This window comes from Hoplias malabaricus, chromosome 7 (genome assembly GCF_029633855.1).
Source record: "Hoplias malabaricus isolate fHopMal1 chromosome 7, fHopMal1.hap1, whole genome shotgun sequence".
Classification (NCBI taxonomy): domain Eukaryota; kingdom Metazoa; phylum Chordata; class Actinopteri; order Characiformes; family Erythrinidae; genus Hoplias; species Hoplias malabaricus.
In genome coordinates, this window is record NC_089806.1 from 140001 (window position 1) to 157500 (window position 17500).

The 17500-nt window shown below is 58.7% G+C and overlaps 1 pseudogene; it reads right to left on the reverse strand.

Annotated features, from left to right (window-relative positions):
* Positions 1 to 17036: 17036 nt before the first annotated feature.
* LOC136702879 (28S ribosomal RNA) overlaps positions 17037 to 17500 on the reverse strand; it is a 4392-nt pseudogene continuing 3928 nt past the window's right edge.

Sequence of the window (17500 nt, forward strand, 5' to 3'; positions counted from 1 at the left end):
ACGAGACAACGTTTGACAATATTTCAAGCCGGGTGCCTTCCCCCCCGTGGAGGGGGGAAGGTCATTGAACCTGGGCGTCACCACCGGACCGAGGAGTTACGGCCCGGGGGACGATCGCCCGAGTAGGTGCCCGAGACTTACGTGGTTTAGGAGACCGGGTCTAGGCCCCACCGTTCCCGGCGAGGCCCAGGGTTTGGTTCGCTGCGTTACGGGTCCCGGTCTAAGGCATTCAGGCGTGCGCTCAAAGCCAAGCTCTCCACCCCGGAGGGTATGAGCGAGGCCCGGTGGTACGCTCCCAAGTCCCCCGCTTAGGGGAAGGCGCTGGGTAGATCCCACCTAGTCAGGACCGGCGGGCACCGGCCGTCTCCTTCGGGTGTTTAAACGCATCCGGGGTTCGTGAGGCCCCTTCAACTCGCGCACCGGCCTTAGACTATTATACGGTCCGTCTCTGCGAAGCCAACATCGGGGTATTTGCATGCGCTCTTAAGCTCCGCTCCAACCCCGTGAGGGGAAAGAGTTTCGCCCGGCGGTACGCTCCCGTCCACCACCACCCCCTGTGCCGGGGGGATGGGTTCAGGGAGATCCCACCGAGGCCGGCGAGCACCGGCCAACGCCCTGGGGGTGAGTAAGCCCCTTTGACTCGCGCACGCACAATCAAGCCTTCAACGATCAATGGTTGGTTTAACGACCCGGCGGGCGGCTCCGGCGCCACTCTCCCCCCCGCGAACGAGGGGGGCGGACCGGGGTACCTATGCACCTAAGGCGGTCCTCGCATAACCCCGAGTTCCGAAGCCGGCTCGCTACGTCCACCCACCCGGAGGGGGAGAGACTCACGTCGGCCGACGACGAAAGGTACGAGGCTTCTGCGGTCCATACCTTGAAGGTACCCGCCGGGGGAGGTTTGGCCTCTCGAGTCCGACTCGACAACCGGCCGTGGCCAGGTCACCGTTAATGATCCTTCCGCAGGTTCCCCTACGGAAACCTTGTTACGACTTTTACTCCCTCTAGATGCCCAGGTTCGATCGACTTCCCACCTCAACGAGGCAACCCCCCGGTAAAGGGGCACCTCGGAGATGGTCCGAGGACCTCACCAGGCCATCCAATCGGTAGTAGCGACGGGCGGTGTGTACAAAGGGCAGGGACTTAATCGACGCGGGCTGGTGACCCGCGACTACTTGGAATTCCTCGTTCAAGGGGAAAAGTTACAATCCCCTATCCCCAGCGGGGAAGGCGTTCATAGGATTGCCCAGGCCTTTCGGCATAGGATGGATGCACATGCTGAACCAGCCAGTGTAACTCACGTGCGGCCCCGGGCGTCTAAGGGCATCACAGACCTGTTATGGCCCCGAATCTCATACGGCTTTGCCTTGCCCCGGATCGCTCTAAGAAGTTCGGCCACCGACCGACGAACCCCTCGGGCCGCAAGCCCCCACAGGGACCCAAGGGAGGGCCGTGTAACTTTTTAAGGCACAGGGTCTCGTCCGTTATCGGAGTTAACCAGACGAATCGCTCCACGAACTCCCAACGGCCATGCACCACCACCCACAGAATCAAGAAAGAGCCATCAATCTGTCAATCCTTACCGTGTCCGGGCCGGGTGAGATTCCCCGTGTTGAGTCAAATTAAGCCGCAAGCTCCACTCCTGGTGGTGCCCTTCCGTCAATTCCTTTAAGTTTCAGCTTTGCAACCGTACTCCCCCCAGAGCCCAAAGACTCGTGGTTTCCCTCACGCTGCCCGGCGGGTCATGGTCGCTAGCCTCACGCCGCCGGATCGCGGGTCGGCATAGTTTACGGTCGGAACTACGACGGTATCTGATCGTCTTCGCTCCCCCGACTTTCGTTCTTGATTAATGAAAACATTCTTGGCAAATGCTTTCGCTTTCGTTCGTCCCACACCGGTCAACGAATTTCACCTCTATCGGTGTGGTACGGATGCCCCCGGCCGTCCCTCTTAATCATTGCCCTCGGTCCTTAAAACCCACGAAATAGGACCGTGGAAGCCCCGGAGCCCCACTCCGGAACGACCAGCCGTCCCGAAGGAGAGACCCCGAAGCCCCGCGGAAGGGCCCTATTCCATTATTCCTAGCTCAGTCAGACATGGCACGTGTCGGCCTGCTTTGAGCACTCTGCTTTATTCAAAGTAAACGCTCCGGACCCTCCAACCCACCGTGCACCGCAGTGAAGTACCCAGCTAAGGGCTTCTCCGCGGCCGGCGAGCAGAGGACACCGGCGGGTAGGGACCAGGTCCCAACATCCACCCAGAGACAGGGGGTCACCCCCGAAGGAGCTCCCCACGCCATCCCGGACAGTACAGGGGATCCGAGACCTGTCCCCACATCCAACTACGAGCTTTTTAACTGCAGCAACTTTAGCATACGCTATTGGAGCTGGAATTACCGCGGCTGCTGGCACCAGACTTGCCCTCCAATGGGTCATCACTCACGGACATAGATTGAGTTCATTTCGATTACGCTCCACAGGATCATAGGACCCGCATCGATATTTTTCGTCACTACCTCCCCGTGTCGGGAATGGGTAATTTGCGCGCCTGCTGCCTTCCTTGGAAGTGGTAGCCGTTTCTCAGGCTCCCTCTCCGGAATCGAACCCAGATTCCCCGTTACCCGTGGTCACCACGGTAGGCACGTAGCCTACCGTCGAAAGTTGATAGGGCAGACACTCGAATGATACGTCGCCGCCCCGGAGGGCTTAACGATCGGCCAGAGGTTATCTAGAGTCACCAAAGCGACCCGACCGGAGCCGGGAGGGTTTTTCGGTTCTGATAAATGCACGTATCCGGGGGACAGGGGCCGGGAGAGCATTTCACGCCGACCCCCAGAACCCTTCCAACGCTTCGTTTGCATGTATTAGCTCTGGAATTACCACAGTTATACCAAGTAACGTGTGGAGCGATCAAAGGAACCATAACTGATTTAATGAGCCATTCGCAGTTTCACTGTACCAAAACCCGTGTGTACTTAGACTTGCATGGCTTAATCTTTGAGACAAGCATATAATACTGGCAGGATCAACCAGACCGACCCCCCTTGGATCTCAAACCCCGGACGGGGAAAGAGAGGGGGCGCATGGAGCCCGTGAGAGTGATCTCAGGGGACACCAGCGAAGAGGATCGAACGCGACCCCGCTGTGGGGGTCTGCAATCGACTTGGCAACTTGGAAAACGTATGATTCTCGCCCGGACGGTGCAGGCTAGGGGCCGGGTCCTTCCCTCAAACGGATCCCGACCCTAAGGCACCACCGACGCGGACGTTGAACGGACCTACTGTTGGATCGACCGGCCGACTAAGTCCCCCTCGGAACCGTTCTGGACAAGCGGACATGCCTCTTACGGGCATCCACGAGCCATGGAGGCTGGGAGCACAAGGTGGGGAGGATCGCTCTAAGCACTGTATTTAGGCTTAGAAGCCTGCCCCTGGTGCTCCGCGTATACCGAGCTCGAACGGCCGTGAAGGACAGCCGTTAAGGGAAGAGAATGGAAGAGAATCCTGGCCCCCTCAAAGCGCGAGGAAGTCGGCATAGGTTTTTACGGTACGCCACCACCGGAGCCGTCTGATGTTCAGAAGACGAAGGGTTTTGCCCTCAATCTCGTAAGGTCGAGGGCTCACCACCGAACTTCCAGCCGCGGTCCTTGGTAGGACCGATACGCGGACAAGCCGCAAATCCTGGCCCCCTCGCAGTGCGAGGAGGTCGGCAAAGGTTTACGGTTTCGCCCCCCGGAGCCTACGGAAGTCTGCGTTTAAGAAGACGAAGGGTCGGATCCCGTAGGCCGACCCTGCGAACTTCCAGCCGCGGTCTGTGGAAGACCGATCCGTGTCACCTCTAATGCGCTCTTTGCCTCCGGCCGTTTCCAGCCGGGGGCCCGGTGGTGCGCTCCCACGTCCCGCTCAAAGGAGGGGAAAGGTCGGGAGATCCCACGGACCGGCGGATGACCGCCGGCCAACGCCTCGGGGGGTTACGCGGCCCCGTCGACTCGCGCACGGGCAAATTTATGGGTTTAAAAAGGGGGACAATCCTCATACGTTCGACCCCCCGGTGCCCAGGGAAGTTGACCCTCCCCGGGCAGGCATATCGAACGAATCATCGGTCGGAAAACTCTCTCTTTCGGGACGGGGGAAACCCCTCATACGCTCGACCCCCCATGCCCAGGAATGTTTTACCTTCCCAGGCATACATCGAACGAATCATCGGGGTGGACACAACGGGCTTATAACAATCGACGGGGCGGCCCGTTCCACCCGCCCCACAAGTGGGCAGATGGTCGGTGGCCTATAGACCCACAGGCAGTCCCAATACCACCGTGATACGAGATCCGGGGTTGGGACTTGACCTTAAAGGTACCCGGTCGAGGCGGACCGAGTGGAAGCCACTCGGATTTATGACAGTGGTAGGCCCCACGGACCTTGGGGACCACTCCCCATCGCTCTGCCCGGCACCTGGCTCGGAAACCGGGACTAATTTTGGCAGTAATACGCTATCGGTCTTGGTTCTCATTGGTTCATACACCCAAGATGGGCGAACGTCGAACGCGAACGGGAGCGATCAACGCCCATAACCCCTAATTATGCACGAACCGGGGGCTATATAAGGGGTCGCCTTCACTCGGAGCCGTCAGTCTCTCACCATGGATAGCTGCCCGCTTTGCGAACAAGCCATTGCTACGGATCTGACTTTCCACTTTACCATCTTCCACAGACTCGGACCGGACGACGCAGCCTTCCTCCGAGAACTGGACCGAAGCGGGGAGAATTCATCACAGCTCGACTGCCCTCTCTGCGGCCTGCCGTCTCTCTCTTCGCCGGCAGATCACCTGGGCTCGGCGCATTCCCTCAAAGGCCTCGCCCTTCGGATCGCTCTCTCTGCCGCTCGACGCCTTCGCACCCTCCACCTTCTGCGTCGCTATCAACAGTCTAAGCCGCGGAACCCTCCACCGCCCTCGGGATCCCGTTCCCCGAATCCAGCCTCGCCGCCGGGACCAAGCACGCCGGGACCGAGCGCGCCGGGACCGAACACGCCGGGACCGAGCACGCCGGGACCGAGCACGCCGGGACCGAGCACGCCGGACCCGAACACGCCGGACCCGAACACGCCGGACCCAAGCACGCCGGACCCAAGCACGCCGGACCCAACCATGCTGTACCCAAGCTCACCGGACCCAAGCACGCCGGAGCCAACCACGCCTGATGCTTGCCCGCTCTGCGAGCAAGCCATTACGGATCTGACTTCCCATTATACCACCTTCCACCGCCTTGGATCTGCCGACATTGACTTTCTCCGGGGACTGGACCAAAGTGGGGAGAATTCGTCCCAGCTCGACTGCCCTCTCTGCGGCCTGCCGTCTCTCTCTTCGCCGGCGGATCACCTGGGCTCGGCGCATTCCCTCAAAGGCCTCGCCCTTCGGATCGCTCTCTCTGCCGCTCGACGCCTTCGCACCATCCACCTTCTGCGTCGCTATCAACAGTCTAAGCCGCGGAACCCTCCACCGCCCTCGGTATCCTGTTCCCCGAATCCAGCCTCGCCGGGCCCCAGCACGCCGGGCCCCAGCATGCCGGACCCAGCCATGCCGGGCCCAAGCACGCCGGGCCCAAGCACGCCGGGACCCAACACGCCGGACCCAGCTTCGCCGGACCCAGCCTCGCCGGACCAAGCCTCCCCGGGCCAAGCCACTACGGGCCAAGCCACGCCGGAGCCGGTCGACAGCGACTACCAACCGAGCGAGTCTTCCCCTGCCGAATCCACCTCGGACACGGATTCAGAGACCGAGCGGGCACGGCGAACCTCCCGGGGGAGGCAGCTCGTGATCCCGCATCGGTTTCGGGACACCTACGTCAGCCGTTCGGTAGACGACTTTCAGAAGTTCTACCTGCGGGTCGACGCGTCACCGAAGGACATCGAGAACTCTCGCCAGCGACGGGGCCACGTTATTCGGTTCCTGCTTCACTGCGCCCCGCCCGGCTGCCAATTCACAGACCTGTCTTTCGTCCATCACACGAACGTTCCCACTTGGGTACAGAGCCTTCAGAAACTGGGTTACGCTTCGACAACCGTTAAGTGTTACCTGCACAGCGCCAAGGCGTTCGTCTCCCACGTCGCTGCCTTCGACCCAGAGACCGCCGGGGTCAGCCCCGAAGAGCTCCAGAGGCTGAAGCTGACCTTCGCCAAGGCTCATCGGGACATCGCACGCACGATTCTGGGCCATCGCCAGCGCGTGAAGAGAGCGAAGCTGAGTCGCTTGCCGCAACCTTCGGATTTCAGGGTCTTCCTAAGCCACGCTAAGACCCGAATCCCAGAGCTCATAGACGCGGCCCGGACGGGGGACACCGCCCGCCGGTCGACGCTACGGATGCTCCAGGGGTACCTGCTCGGCCTTTTGTCTGTCTTAACCGGTCACCGGTCGGTTGTGTTTCTCAACCTGACGGTTGGAGAGTTGAGGCAAGCCAGCACCACGGATGGCACCGGCTTCGTGGTTTATGTTCGTGAACACAAGACCAACGCCTCGTTCGGGGACGCTCCGATCGGGTTGTCTGCCACAGAGCTGGCCTGGTTGACCGCACTCAGCGACTTACACGGGGCCCGGGACGGGTTCGTGTTCTTGGACAGGGGGAACCAGCTGCGCAAGCCAAACTCACTGCTTCGGATCGCGTGGACGGATGCGGGCCTCGGAGGCGCGGTGGCCTTCAACCTGATCCGCACGGCTGTTTCGAACCAAGTGAGTGTTGAACTTAATCCGACTTATGTGGGCTCTTAACCCCGGCCTTCCTACTTCTGACACCTCGCACCTCTGTTTCAGGTTTCGACTCTGCCGGCCGAAGATAGAGATCGAGTGACGACAAGCATGTGCCACTCCAACATCACTGCCCGGGCCTTCTACCGAGCCGGCCTCTCTGCGGCCGATGTGATGCGGGCTCGTGAGAACCGTCTTTCCGCCCTCGAAACGGCCTGAACCGGACCCTCTTCAAAGCGCAACCCAGCCGGGATTCACTCCGTGTTTCTGCACCCCCGTGGCTTTGATATGTTTTACTGCGAAATAAATACATTTATTTCTGAATCCCCAAACAGAGTGTTCCCGTGTGGTACTTGCTTCGGTTTGGAGATGGAGGGGGGGTGGAGATTGGGTGATCCTCCCAGAGGGAGACTTTTTACGAGGTCCGACCGGCCTTAAGACTTAAACGATCAGTGGTTATGGGTTAACTTAGTCGGCGGGCGGCCCGTTCCACCGCCCCGCTAAGGGAGCAGTGGTCGGAGGCCTATGGACCTTAGGCAGTTCACCGGGGTGGGTAAACTTACCTTTAGGCACCCGTCGCATGAATATAGGAGACCATTTGGCTTTTTTGGCCCCGGAAACCAGCCACTTCTCCGGGCATATATAGAACCAATCCCCCCCAGGGAGGGAGTTGGAACTAAAGGTCATTGAAATTAAATGGGTTTAACAGTTAACTTTGTCGGCGGGCGGCCCGTTCCACCGCCCCGCTAAGGGAGCAGTGGTCGGAGGCCTATGGACCTTAGGCAGTTCACCGGGGTGGGTAAACTTACCTTTAGGCACCCGTCGCATGAATATAGGAGACCATTTGGCTTTTTTGGCCCCGGAAACCAGCCACTTCTCCGGGCATATATAGAACCAATCCCCCCCAGGGAGGGAGTTGGAACTAAAGGTCATTGAAATTAAATGGGTTTAACAGTTAACTTTGTCGGCGGGCGGCCCGTTCCACCGCCCCGCTAAGGGAGCAGTGGTCGGAGGCCTATGGACCTTAGGCAGTTCACCGGGGTGGGTAAACTTACCTTTAGGCACCCGTCGCATGAATATAGGAGACCATTTGGCTTTTTTGGCCCCGGAAACCAGCCACTTCTCCGGGCATATATAGAACCAATCCCCCCCAGGGAGGGAGTTGGAACTAAAGGTCATTGAAATTAAATGGGTTTAACAGTTAACTTTGTCGGCGGGCGGCCCGTTCCACCGCCCCGCTAAGGGAGCAGTGGTCGGAGGCCTATGGACCTTAGGCAGTTCACTGGGGGCGGTAAACTTACCTTTAGGCACCCGTCGCATGAATATAGGAGACCATTTGGCTTTTTTGGCCCCGGAAACCAGCCACTTCTCCGGGCATATATAGAATGAACCATCGGGGGCTAAGGGCAGATAGTCAAGTCAGTTATACCGATCGAACTCTCTTGAGTTTCGGCTTAAAGCTCTGGCATTTGCCGTTGGGACTTAGAGTATTTTTTTTAATAAAGAGGGGAGGCCGGGCTTACCTCCACCTTAAGCCCAGAGGGTGTCCCAGTCCTCGGGCTTGTGTATTCGCATCAACGGGGTCCATGGAAGTCATTTTAGACATCCAGAGGGGAGGCAACCCAAACCATCCCCTTAGCCCAGAGGTGTGCCACTCCTCGGGCTTGTGTATTCGCATCAACGGGGTCCATGGAAGTCATTTTTAGACCTCCAGAGGGGAGGCAACCCAAACCATCCCCTTAGCCCAGAGGTGTGCCAGTCCTCGGGCTTGTGTATTCGCATCAACGGGGTCCATGGAAGTCATTTTTAGACCTCCAGAGGGGAGGCAACCCAAACCATCCCCTTAGCCCAGAGGTGTGCCACTCCTCGGGCTTGAAACTTCGCATCACCGGGGTGTATGGAAGTCTTTGGTCCAGTTCTGCCAGTGCTCGTTGTCGAACTTAGAAATATTTCTAATTATTTTTAGACTTCCAGAGGGGAGGCCGAGCATACCAACCCCTTAGCCCAGAGGTGTGCCAGTCCTCGGGCTTCGGTATTCGCATCACCGGGGTCTACGGAGGTCTCAACTTAGGTTTTGAAAACCTCCAGAGGGGGGGCCGGATTAACCACCACCCTAGCCCAGAGGTGTGCCAGTCCTCGGGCTTCGGTATTCGCATCACCGGGGTCTACGGAGGTCTCAACTTAGGTTTTGAAAACCTCCAGAGGGGGGGCCGGATTAACCACCACCCTAGCCCAGAGGGGTGCCAGTCCTCGGGCTTCGGTATTCGCATCACCGGGGTCTACGGAGGTCTCAACTTAGGTTTTGAAAACCTCCAGAGGGGGGGCCGGATTAACCACCACCCTAGCCCAGAGGGGTGCCAGTCCTCGGGCTTCGGTATTCGCATCACCGGGGTCTATGGAGGTCTCGACTTAGGTTTTGAAAACCTCCAGAGGGTGGGGGCATATCTTATCCCCACCCTAGCCCAGAGGGGTGCCAGTCCTCGGGCTTCGGTATTCGCATCACCGGGGTCTATGGAGGTCTCGACTTAGGTTTTGAAAACCTCCAGAGGGTGGGGGCATATCTTATCCCCACCCTAGCCCAGAGGTGTGCCAGTCCTCGGGCTTCGGTATTCGCATCAACGGGGTCTACGGATGTCTCGACTTAGGTTTTGAACACATCCAGGGAAGCAGAGCGGACATTCCCATTATTTCAAGCCCATCGGGAAGCCACTCTTTTGGGCATAGCGTTTCGCATCGCTGTTACCCAAACTTACGTCTGATTTAATGCCTCCCTAATATCCCGACGGCACCAGGCTGAGAAACCATATGCCCACAGGATTTGAGGCATTGGAACCTCGTTCGCATAGCCGACAACGATGAACCTCCCTCGGACTCGCTACGAGGCTTGAGGAGGGTCCTGATTTTCTTAAAATCTCAGGTGAGGGACTTAGAAAATTTTCACTTTAAAACCACAGACCTCCAGAGGAGAGACCGGGCTTATCACAACCTTAGCCCAGAGGGCGCCACTCCTCGGGCATGTCACTTCGCATCACCGGGGTCCATGGATGTCTCGACTTAGGTTTTGAACACATCCAGAAGGGGGGGCCGGATTAACCACCACCCTTAGCCCAGAGGGGTGCCAGTCCTCGGGCTTTAAATTCGCTTCGCCGGGGTCTATGGAAGTCATTTTTAGACCTCCAGAGGGGAGGCAACCCAAACCATCCCCTTAGCCCAGAGGTGTGCCACTCCTCGGGCTTGTGTATTCGCATCACCGGGGTCCATGGAAGTCATTTTAGACATCCAGAGGGGAGGCCACCCTAACCATCCCCTTAGCCCAGAGGGGTGCCAGTCCTCGGGCTTTAAATTCGCTTCGCCGGGGTCTATGGAAGTCATTTTTAGACCTCCAGAGGGGAGGCAACCCAAACCATCCCCTTAGCCCAGAGGTGTGCCACTCCTCGGGCTTGTGTATTCGCATCACCGGGGTCCATGGAAGTCATTTTAGACATCCAGAGGGGAGGCCACCCTAACCATCCCCTTAGCCCAGAGGTGTGCCAGTCCTCGGGCTTGTGTATTCGCATCAACGGGGTCCATGGAAGTCATTTTTGACCTCCAGAGGGGAGGCAACCCAAACCATCCCCTTAGCCCAGAGGTGTGCCAGTCCTCGGGCTTGTGTATTCGCATCAACGGGGTCCATGGAAGTCATTTTTGACCTCCAGAGGGGAGGCAACCCAAACCATCCCCTTAGCCCAGAGGTGTGCCAGTCCTCGGGCTTGTGTATTCGCATCAACGGGGTCCATGGAAGTCATTTTTGACCTCCAGAGGGGAGGCAACCCAAACCATCCCCTTAGCCCAGAGGTGTGCCAGTCCTCGGGCTTGTGTATTCGCATCAACGGGGTCCATGGAAGTCATTTTAGACCTCCAGAGGGGAGGCAACCCAAACCATCCCCTTAGCCCAGAGGTGTGCCACTCCTCGGGCTTGTGTATTCGCATCACCGGGGTCCATGGAAGTCATTTTAGACCTCCAGAGAGTGGGGCCGGTCTTACCACCACTCTTAGCCCAGAGGGCGTCACTCCTCGGGCATGAAATTCGGATAACCGGGGTCCATGGATGTCTCAACTTAGGTTTTGAACACATCCAGAGGGGAGGCCACCCAAACCATCCCCTTAGCCCGGAGGTGTGCACCTCCTCGGGCTTGAAATTCGAATCACCGGGGTCCATGGAAGTCATTTTAGACATCCAGAGAGTGGGGCCGGTCTTACCACCACTCTTAGCCCAGAGGGCACCACTCCTCGGGCATGAAATTCGCATCACCGGGGTCCATGGAAGTCAGTTTAGACCTCCAGAGAGTGGGGCCGGTCTTACCACCACCCTTAAGCCCAGAGGGCGTCACTCCTCGGGCATGGAATTCGCATCAACGGGGTCTACGGATGTCTCGACTTAGGTTTTGAACACATCCAGGGAAGCAGAGCGGACATTCCCATTATTTCAAGCCCATCGGGAAGCCACTCCTTTGGGCATAGCGTTTCGCATCGCTGTTACCCAAACTTACGTCTGATTTAATGCCTCCCTAATATCCCGACGGCACCAGGCTGAGAAACCATATGCCCACAGGATTAGAGGCGTCTGAACCCCTTTCGCATAGCCGACAACGATGAACCTCCCTCGGACTCGCTACGAGGCTTGAGGAGGGTCCTGATTCTCTTAAAATCTCAGGTGAGGGACTTAGAAAATATTCACTTTAAAACCACAGACCTCCAGAGGAGAGACCGGGCTTATCACAACCTTAGCCCAGAAGGCACCACTCTTCGGGCATGTCACTTCGCATCACCGGGGTCCATGGAAGTCTCGACTTAGGTTTTGAACGCATCCAGAGGGTGGGGGCCGGACTTACCACCACCCTTAGCCCAGAGGGCGTCACTCCTCGGGCATAAAATTCGGATAACCGGGGTCCATGGAAGTCAATTTTGACCTCCAGAGAGGGGGGGCCTGGCTTACCACCACCCTAAGCCCAGAGGGCGTCACTCCTCGGGCATGAAATACGCTACACCGGGGTCCATGGAAGTCAGTTTAGACCTCCAGAGAGGGGGGGCCGGGCTTACCACCACCCTTAGCCCAGAGGGCACCACTCCTCGGGCTTGAAATTCGCATCACCGGGGTCCATGGAAGTCTCGACTTAGGTTTTGGAAACCTCCAGAGGGGGGGCTGCACTTACCACCACCCTAAGCCCAGAGGGCGTCACTCCTCGGGCATGAAATACGCTATACCGGGGTCCATGGAAGTCCTTTTAGACCTCCAGAGAGGGGGGGCCGGGCTTACCACCACCCTTAGCCCAGAGGGCACCACTCCTCGGGCTTGAAATTCGCATCACCGGGGTCCATGGAAGTCTCGACTTAGGTTTTGGAAACCTCCAGAGGGGGGGCTGCACTTACCACCACCCTTAGCCCAGAGGTTCATCATTCCTCGGGCATGAAATTCGGATAACCGGGGTCCATGGAAGTCAGTTTAGACCTCCAGAGAGTGGGGCCGGGCTTACCACCACCCTAAGCCCAGAGGGCGTCACTCCTCGGGCATGAAATTCGGATAACCGGGGTCCATGGAAGTCAGTTTAGACCTCCAGAGAGTGGGGCCGGGCTTACCACCACCCTAAGCCCAGAGGGCGTCACTCCTCGGGCATGAAATTCGGATAACCGGGGTCCATGGAAGTCAGTTTAGACCTCCAGAGAGTGGGGCCGGGCTTACCACCACCCTAAGCCCAGAGGGCGTCACTCCTCGGGCATGAAATACGCTACACCGGGGTCCATGGAAGTGATTTTAGACCTCCAGAGAGGGGGGGCCGGGCTTACCACCACCCTTAGCCCAGAGGGCGTCACTCCTCGGGCATGAAATTCGGATAACCGGGGTCCATGGAAGTCAGTTTAGACCTCCAGAGAGTGGGGCCGGGCTTACCACCACCCTAAGCCCAGAGGGCGTCACTCCTCGGGCATGAAATTCAGATAACCGGGGTCCATGGAAGTCAGTTTAGACCTCCAGAGAGTGGGGCCGGGCTTACCACCACCCTAAGCCCAGAGGGCGTCACTCCTCGGGCATGAAATACGCTACACCGGGGTCCATGGAAGTGATTTTAGACCTCCAGAGAGGGGGGGCCGGGCTTACCACCACCCTTAGCCCAGAGGGCGTCACTCCTCGGGCATGAAATTCGGATAACCGGGGTCCATGGAAGTCTCGACTTAGGTTTTGGAGACCTCCAGAGGGGGGGCCGGGCATACCACCACCCTTAGCCCAGAGGGCGTCACTCCTCGGGCATGAAATACGCTATACCGGGGTCCATGGAAGTCAGTTTTGACCTCCAGAGAGGGGGGGCCTGGCTTACCACCACCCTAGCCGAGAGGGCGTCACTCCTCGGGCATGAAATTCGCTTCACCGGGGTCCATGGAAGTCATTTTAGACCTCCAGAGAGGGGGGGCTGCACTTACCACCACCCTAGCCGAGAGGGCGTCACTCCTCGGGCATGAAATTCGGATCACCGGGGTCCATGGAAGTCAGTTTAGACCTCCAGAGAGTGGGGCCGGTCTTACCACCACCCTAAGCCCAGAGGGCGTCACTCCTCGGGCATGAAATTCGGATAACCGGGGTCCATGGAAGTCAGTTTTGACCTCCAGAGAGGGGGGGCCTGGCTTACCACCACCCTAGCCGAGAGGGCGTCACTCCTCGGGCATGAAATTCGCTTCACCGGGGTCCATGGAAGTCATTTTAGACCTCCAGAGAGGGGGGGCTGCACTTACCACCACCCTAGCCGAGAGGGCGTCACTCCTCGGGCATGAAATTCGGATCACCGGGGTCCATGGAAGTCAGTTTAGACCTCCAGAGAGTGGGGCCGGGCTTACCACCACCCTAAGCCCAGAGGGCGTCACTCCTCGGGCATGAAATTCGGATAACCGGGGTCCATGGAAGTCTCGACTTAGGTTTTGGAGACCTCCAGAGGGGGGGCCGGGCATACCACCACCCTTAGCCCAGAGGGCGTCACTCCTCGGGCATGAAATACGCTTAACCGGGGTCCATGGAAGTCAATCTAGACCTCCAGAGAGGGGGGGCCGGGCTTACCACCACCCTTAGCCCAGAGGGCATCACTCCTCGGGCATGAAATTCGGATAACCGGGGTCCATGGAAGTCTCGACTTAGGTTTTGGAGACCTCCAGAGGGGGGGCCGGGCATACCACCACCCTTAGCCCAGAGGTGAGTCACTCCTCGGGCATCAAATTCGCATCACCGGGGTCCATGGAAGTCATTTAGACCTCCAGAGAGGGGGGCCGAACCTACCAGCAACCTTAGCCCAGAGGGCGTCACTCCTCGGGCTTCAAACTCCCATCATCGGGGTTCCATGGAAGTCTCGACTTAGGTTTTGAACCGTTCCGGGGTCACCTCCAGTGAGATAACGCGGAAATCTCACTATATTCATGCCCACAGGCGAACCAGAGCCTTGGGCTTGTCATAGTTACATACGGTGTACCCAAACTTTCGTCTTTTCTAAAGGAACCCTAATGTCCTGACGGCACCGCACTGGAAACCCCCATGCCCTCTGAATTTTTACCACTCCGAGGTGCTCCGTTTTGGGCTTGCTACCTAGGGCGAAGAGGGTCAGAAATTTTTCTAAGTCCTACTTTAAAACGTCCCACTGGGAGACCACTAGGGTTAGCACTTTGCCAAAAAATCACGGCTGAATGCAATTTTCACGCCTCGCACCCTTTGTTCGTTTAGATTTAACAAAAAAATCAACCGAACCCCCTTTTTAACAACGCTTTGCCGAATTTAGCTCACTTTTCCCGGCCTGGAATATCTCACGCTTGCCCCCCACGGTACTTACCTCCGGGGAAGACACCCCCGTCGCTGCCAACACCCATGCCCGGCCCAGGCTCACCCGACTCGGCCTCGCTAGCTCCATCGCCCGCTCCAAACCTCCGGGGAGAAGACCCCCATCGCCGCCAACGCCCATGCCCGGCCCAGGCTCACCCGACTCGGCCTCGCTAGCTCCATCGCCCGCTCCAAACCTCCGGGGCTGGACCTCCAGGAACCCAGCGCACCTCTCGAACCTATCCGGCCCACACTTAAGCACTCCTCCTCGGACTAAACCATTCAGCCCGCGCCGCTGGAACGAGCGCCCACTGGAAGACCTGAGCCTCAAACCCGCGCGCTTTACGGTTCTCTATCTCCCCGGGCTCGGAGCACTTTTCTCGGCCATGGGACCTCCAGGGGGGGCCCCTCTTAGCTCCGTCATCATTCCTCTAAGTCTCACTCCGCCCACTGGAAGACCTGAGCCCCAAACCCGCGCGCTTTACGGTTCTCTATCTCCCCGGGCTCGGAGCACTTTTCTCGGCCATGGGACCTCCAGGGGGGGCCCCTCTTAGCTCCGTCATCATTTCTCTAAGTCTCACTCCGCCCACTGGAAGACCTGAGCCCCAAACCCGCGCGCTTTACGGTTCTCTATCTCCCCGGGCTCGGAGCACTTTTCTCGGCCATGGGACCTCCAGGGGGGGCCCCTCTTAGCTCCGTCATCATTTCTCTAAGTCTCACTCCGCCCACTGGAAGACCCGAGCCCCAAACCCGCGCGCTTTACGGTTCTCTATCTCCCCGGGCTCGGGGCACTTTTCTCGGCCACGGGACCTCCAGGGGAGGCCCCTCTTGGCTCCGTCAATATTCCTTTAAGTCTCATTCCGCCCACTGGAAGACCCGAGCCCCAAACCCGCGCGCTTTACGGTTCTCTATCACCCCGGGCTCGGAGCACTTTTCTCGGCCATGGGACCTCCAGGGGGGGCCCTTCATGGCTCCGTCAATATTCCTTTAAGTCTCACTCCGCCCACTGGAAGACCCGAGCCCCAAACCCGCGCGCTTTACGGTTCTCTATCTCCCCGGGCTCGGGGCACTTTTCTCGGCCATGGGACCTCCAGGGGGGGCCCTTCATGGCTCCGTCAATATTCCTTTAAGTCTCACTCCGCCCACTGGAAGACCCGAGCCCCAAACCCGCGCGCTTTACGGTTCTCTATCACCCCGGGCTCGGAGCACTTTTCTCGGCCATGGGACCTCCAGGGGGGGCCCTTCATGGCTCCGTCAATATTCCTTTAAGTCTCACTCCGCCCACTGGAAGACCCGAGCCCCAAACCCGCGCGCTTTACGGTTCTCTATCACCCCGGGCTCGGAGCACTTTTCTCGGCCATGGGACCTCCAGGGGGGGCCCTTCATGGCTCCGTCAATATTCCTTTAAGTCTCACTCCGCCCACTGGAAGACCCGAGCCCCAAACCCGCGCGCTTTACGGTTCTCTATCACCCCGGGCTCGGGGCACTTTTCTCGGCCATGGGACCTCCAGGGGAGGCCCCTCTTGGCTCCGTCAATATTCCTTTAAGTCTCATTCCGCCCACTGCCATACCCGAGGTCTTTAACCGCGGCGTTCACGGTTCTCTATCACCCCGGGCTCGGAGCACTTTTCTCGGCCATGGGACCTCCAGGGGGGGCCCCTCATGGCTCCGTCAACATTCCTCTAAGTCTCATTCCGCCCACTGCCATACCCGGGCTCGGAGCATGTACTTCGGCCATGGGACCACAAGAGGGCGCCCTTCTTAAGAAATTGCTGACATCCAGGACCATTCAAGGGAGCGACCTGCCTCCCTATGCCCGCCACCGGCTTCCTCTAACCGGTGTACGGACTCTCGGGGCCCGCGCCCCCAGAGAACCAGAGTTTCAGAAATTGCACTAAGTCCAGACATCCAGGACCATTCAAGGGAGCGACCTGCCTCCCTATGCCCGCCACCGGCTCCCTCTAACCGGTGTACGGACTCTCGGGGCCCGCGCCCCCAGAGAACCAGAGTTTCAGAAATTGCACTAAGTCCAGACATCCAGGACCATTCAAGGGAGCGACCTGCCTCCCTATGCCCGCCACCGGCTCCCTCTAACCGGTGTACGGACTCTCGGGGCCCGCGCCCCCAGAGAACCAGAGTTTCAGAAATTGCACTAAGTCCAGACATCCAGGACCATTCAAGGGAGCGACCTGCCTCCCTATGCCCGCCACCGGCTCCCTCTAACCGGTGTACGGACTCTCGGGGCCCGCGCCCCCAGAGAACCAGAGTTTCGGAAATTGCACTAAGTCCGATTTTCGCCCACTACGAGACCTAAAACCGTCATCCAGGATTTCACAGGGGAGTACCCACCTCCCCTATGCCCGCCACCGGCTCCCTCTAACCGGTGTACGGAGTCTCCGGGGCCCGCGCCCCAGAGAACCAGACCTGGACCGCTCCGGAGGGCCGGGGGTTTGCTTTCGCCTTCCCCCCGACAAATGTTTGAGTGGACGGGATGACTTTCAATGGATCGCGGTATATGCACCCGCTCTGCCACTTACGACACCCGCACTCCGAATCAGGTCGTTTACGAGTCATTTCACACCCGGATCAAGAGACATTTGCTTTGACGAGGGAGGTGGACCGAGGCGTTCATTAGCCCCGGTCCGGTTCCAGTGTCATGCGGCTCTCGTCACCGGCGGTGGGGAGGAAAGCACCTCCCACCCCGGCTATCCAAGACCAAGCTCACCGATGCTGGGCGCGGATGTATCGCTCCTTCTAGGCGGGATTCCGACTTAGAGGCGTTCAGTCGTAAGCCCTCGGATGATAGCCTTGCACCAGTGGCTGCACAGCCAAGCGCGAGTACCATGTATCCGAACCTGCGGTTCCTCTCGTACTGGGCTGGATTACTATCGGAGCAACGGTCAACATCAGTAGGGTAAAGCTAACCTGTCTCAC